The 5495-nt window shown below is 36.9% G+C and overlaps 1 pseudogene; it reads left to right on the forward strand.

The window, feature by feature from the left end:
* The first annotated feature begins 275 nt into the window (after nt 1-275).
* LOC102831246 lies at nt 276-1919 on the forward strand (annotated as a pseudogene).
* Nucleotides 1920-5495: the final 3576 nt, after the last annotated feature.

Consider the following 5495-nt stretch of genomic DNA (forward strand, 5'->3'; position numbering starts at 1 on the left):
CTCCTCAGAATCCCAATACAGGGTCTCTGTGGGTCAGAATCGACTCGATGACACTTAACAATGGAGTTTTAGAGCCTGGTGGTACAGTGGCTAAGCACTTGGCTGCTAACCAAAGGGTTGGTAGTTGGAATTCACCCACTGGCTCCATGGGAGAAAATACCTGGTCATTTGCTCCCATAAAGATTACTACCTAGGGTGAAGACCACGGTGCAGGAGCGGCTGTGCGCTTGCCTGGTCCCCGAGGACCCGCAGAGAGTCAAGATCGAAGCTACCAGATGGCTGAACAGGACCCTGGGAGCATTAGCCCTCCCCAGCAGATGGTGACTTCAGTTGCTGATGCAGTGGTCACTTCCCCCTTTTCGATCCCCTGCACATGATGAAGGTGTGTTTACAGTCCCAGCACCACAAAGTGGTCGGTGAAATGACGCCTCCCTCTAGATTCTGGCGTGTCTCCTATGCCAAATTGCCACCCTCTCTCCAACCCATAAGGAAATGCCTCGTGTACTGCAATGGGGTCCTGGACCCCCTTTACCTATACCTTAACAGTGCCTGTTTTACCACCTGGTTTCAGGATCCCACCTGCCCACCGGCAGCATATGTAGATTGCGCGGCACAAGGGCACAGGGACCCTGTGGAGTGGCCTCCCAGCCACCCTGGTGATGACTATGCCAACCACTGCCATCCACTTCACCAACTATGACCAACTCAAGACTTCCCTGTGTGGCCAAGCCTTGACCTCTGACCTCTATGCATGGTGGCTGGCACTCTGGCCCACCTGGGCACCGTAACTGTGGTCAGCCCCCTGGAGGCTGGTGCAGACAAAGCTTCAGGCTCAGCATGTATCCTACCGTGAGCTGGGCAGTTCTACCCTGCCACACATGGGGTCAGAATCCACTCAATAGTAACTGATTTGGATTTTTAAAAATTAAATTGTCCTATCTATTTCTGAGAAAAAAGTATAAATATGCCAGCTGCTCCGCGGGAGAAAGATGAGGCTTTCTACTCCCGTAAAGATTTACACCCTCGGAAACCTTGTACAGGGTCGTTATGGGTTGGAACCGACTCGACGGCACTTAACAACAACAACACAACATCTATTTCTGAGAAAAAAGTATAAATATGTATTTCTCTTCATGTTAGCACCTATGTATATAAATATGAATTTCTCCTCTTCCTTTAGGTCTATTACATTTTGTGTTGTGTATTTCCAAGACTCATGGGAGAAAGATGAGGCTTTCTGCTCTGACTCGATGGCACTTAACAACAGTTTTGAAGACTTATTGCTAGAGTATAAACATTCAGGATTATTACATCTTTGTCTTGATTAGTGTGCTTGGATGCAAACCAAAATATTGGAAGTTCAAGTCTACCCAGAGGCCTTGTAATCTACTTCCTAAATATGAATGATCAAAAACCCTGTGGAGTACACAGTTCTATTCTGACTCACATGGTGTCAACTTGAAGGCAACTGTTAATGAGTGGTTTAATGTCCCTCTTTATCCATGATAACACTTGTGTTTTTTTTAAAAAATCTCCTTCTATATAAGTTCTCCAGATTCATCAACTGAAGTACTCCACTTCATTTACCCCAGTCACATATCTTCATCTAATTTAGTTAGATAACTGCAGTAGTTTAGATTTCTAAAAACAGAACTAGTAAGCATACAGAACAAGTTGAGAGCTGCTTAGTGATGAAAATATATGACTTCTAAATACAAGGCTAGCAAGAAAAGTTTCAAAAAGCATTCTACTATGGTTAATTGTAATAGTGGATTGAAATTTGGAGTCCTATGTATGACCCTCTATTGTGTTTTTCTTACATGTTAGGACCTCTAGCCTATTTTTTTGTCTTGTACTTCCCCAAAAGTAGTGTTCGTTCAGCAAATATCAGTGGGAAGGAGCATCAGTGTGACCCCTAATGCCAGATTACACACACTCCCACTCCCTAAATGCCAACCTAAATTCCTGAGGGAGCCAAGATCGACTTGATATCTATTTCTGGATCTCAGAATAGTAGAGAGTTTTGTTAGGTTGTTTTTAGTCCTAACAAGGCAAAATAAGCCAGCATAACTTGCTGTGTAATTGGTGGATAAAATGGTATACCCTTGCCACCTATTCATTACTGTTATTTCCCTGGCACAGAACATAAAAAAAAACAAAAACAAAAAGCTGAAAAACACTAGAAAACAGAAAACAGCTCTTGCATTGCTAAAGAAATGGGAAAAAATCATTACTAGTAAGATTTAGCAAAAAATTAAATAGTGAAAGTGGGGAATAATCTTTCTGAGTCTCATATTTCTCATCTGAAATATGAGGATTATGATAATACTTGCCTCAGATGGTGATTGTGAGAAACAAATAATTGGTAAGAAATAATTGAATAACCTATACAACTTTTTAACTAAAGTTTTGTTGATATACAAAGTACATACCAACTGTCATATTTTTATCCTTCCCAAGAAACATCCTTAAATTAATGATATTTTTAAAAGAAAAATAATGGAGTGGTTTTTATATAGGTGATAGATACCTTAATACAAAAGGAAAACTAAAACAACAGAACCATAGTGTAATTAAAAAAAATTACCTCTCATATCTTTTTCAAGCTAAACTTATTAACAGACCTAGCAAAGTAAAATTAAATTTTAACTTATAATTTCTAAGAAGGAGTTTCTTTGATTCATGCTAAACTTTGTTGGATTGTTAAAATAAGAAAATGATGATGAAAAAAGTTTGAATACCTAATAAACTCTTCAAACTTACCATACAACTTTTATGCTTACAATTGCAAGCATATTGACTAGCTGGATATTTTATTCCTTAACCTAGATAGTTTTTGTAAGCCATAAAAAGCCATTTAGCCAATTTAAACCAAAAAGCCTAAATAAAATGATTTTCTGCTAAAGAAAGGAAAAAATGTTCTGATTATTAATTTCCTCTAGTGTGGTAATTAAGGTACGTGTTATGCTGCCAACAGCAAGGTCAGCAGTTCAAATCCACCAGCTGCTCTAAGGGAGAAATATGAGGCTTTCTGCTCTTATAAAGATTTGCAGCCTTGGAAACCCTATATACAGGGTCACTATGAGTCGGAATCAACTCAATGGCGCACAACAACAATAAAACTTTAAGTAAATGTTAGTTACTAATATTGTTTTTTGCATGCACCGATATGGATAGTAACAATAATTTTCATTTAATTTGAGAAGTTGATACTTTTATTTAATTGATATTTCTTTCAAATTTTTTGTTTACTTTATGAAGAAAAGCAGTTAGCATTTCACTAAATTATTTTGAAAAGTCCCTTATATTAACTTCTCTATTTCCAACAAAATTAATAAATCTAGCCACATTATTTTCAATAGAAGCTGTGTTCATTTTAAGGTATTTTAAATATACATGATATTTCCACAAATATTTGTGGCACATCTTGTTTTTGGAACACTAAATATGAAAAGCTAAAAATTATTCCTCAGCTATTTATTAAAAATAATGTACCCAAATACCAGTCTTCAAGTTCTCGGAATTCATGTTCAGTCATCACTACCGCTCAAGATATATATAATTTTATGTTTCCGATAAGGCCTGTTAAAAGATAGCCTAACTATGTAATCCAGCTTTTGAGTCTATATAAAGTATAGTTTTAAAGTTTCTGTACACATAGTATTATGATGTTTTCAGTATACAACACTGGAAAAATATTTAAAGTTATATTTAAAAAAAATATCTCTCTACAACACACACAGATTTTTTTTTTTACATTATGCAGAATAATTTAAAGATCTTGTTGCACCTCAGCATTATCTTTTTTAATATCATGTATCTGTCTACAAGTATTGTAAGTTTGTCAAAGATTGAAGTTGTCAAAAACTTCTGTTGGCTTGGCTACACTATTAACACTTATATAATCAGCAGTCAAGAAATCAAAGGATGTATTTCATTAGGCAAATCTGTTGCACAAGATCTCTTTAAAGTGTATGAGAGCAAAGATGATGTCAATTTGAAGACATCAATGATATTTTCATTAGCCTCATATGCACGTGAATTTTGGAAAACAAATAAGGAAAACCATGGAAGAATTGATACATTTGAGTTATGGTGTTGGAGATGAATATTAAAAGTACAATAGATTGGAACCAGACCTGAGCTGTTTCTCACTAAGAAAGCCACTTGCATGGGGTTGTGGAGAGGGAGAGAGACAGACTAAGAAGGAAATAGACTGAAAATTAAATCCTGAGTTATGTCATAAAGAGCAACAGTAACATCTTGAAGTTTCTCAGGCAGCCTTGAAGGCAAGAAGCTGAGAGAAGGGTTTTAAAGTCATACTCATATTTTGCTACATGTTTTATTTATTTATTTATTATGATTATAGACTGTAGTATCCAATCTGGATTTTTTTTTTTTTTTGCTATTGTTTTGAGTTTTGTTTTTTGGTCCCCCTTTTACCTTCAGGGGGCTCTTTCTCTCCCTACATTACCCAAGAAGAGAAGTCATATAGCCAAGCTACAATCAAACCCTATAAACTCTCACCATCAAGGCAAGAGCCAAAACCAGATAGACAGCCAACACCTGCAACAGTTACTCTGAATTGAGTAATAAGAACAGTGAAAAGATGTGATCTCTTGATCACATCTACCTGGGGGGCAAGCAGAAAGCTTAACAATAAATCAACATACATACATCTAACTATTGAAAATGCCCAAGAAACAACTGAAGATATCAGAAAATGTCCAATAGTAAGATAGTGTAACTGAGACAAATGACCTGGAGGTAGACCTAGACTTCCCATTGGAAGGATGGCAGTCTTTGGGACTGCCTGAGAAGGAATTCAGGAGAATGATATTGAGGTGCATCTAAATGTTCCACAGAGGGGTTGAGAAAAATAAGGAAGTCAGGAAAGCACTAGAGGAACAATCATATAAGATATATATAGCATTGGAAACAATTCAAAACTTGCAAAAAGAGGTCCACATGATTAAATAATAAAATATCAGAAATGGACAATACACTGAAAGGGCAAAGGAGTAGAATTGAAGAGATGGAAGCCAGAACCAGTGAACTAGAAGATAAATCTCTCAATACTGCTGAGATAGAAGAGCCAGCAGAAAAAAAAGGACAAAAGGAAAATCTAAGATTCATGTTGGACAACATGAAGAGGAATAACTTGAGAATTGTTGGAATTCTGGAACAGGAAGAATCAAACAAGTCCACAGAGGAAATCAATGAAGAGCTGCTGGAAGAAAAATTTCTGAACATCCTGAAAAATGAAAAGATAAGCATTCAAGAAGCTCAATGAACCCCAGGAAAGATAGACCCCCAAAAGAAAATCACTAAGACATATCAACCAAGTTCTCCAAAATCAAAGACAAGAAGAGAATCCTGAAAGTAGCTAAGGAAAAGAGAAGTGTTACTCACAAAGACAAGCAAATAAGATTAAGCTCTGATCTCTTGGCAGAAACCATTCAGGCAAGAAGGCAATGGGGAGACATATATATATA

Source organism: Chrysochloris asiatica, unplaced genomic scaffold, assembly GCF_000296735.1.
Source record: "Chrysochloris asiatica unplaced genomic scaffold, ChrAsi1.0 scaffold00103, whole genome shotgun sequence".
NCBI lineage: Eukaryota > Metazoa > Chordata > Mammalia > Afrosoricida > Chrysochloridae > Chrysochloris > Chrysochloris asiatica.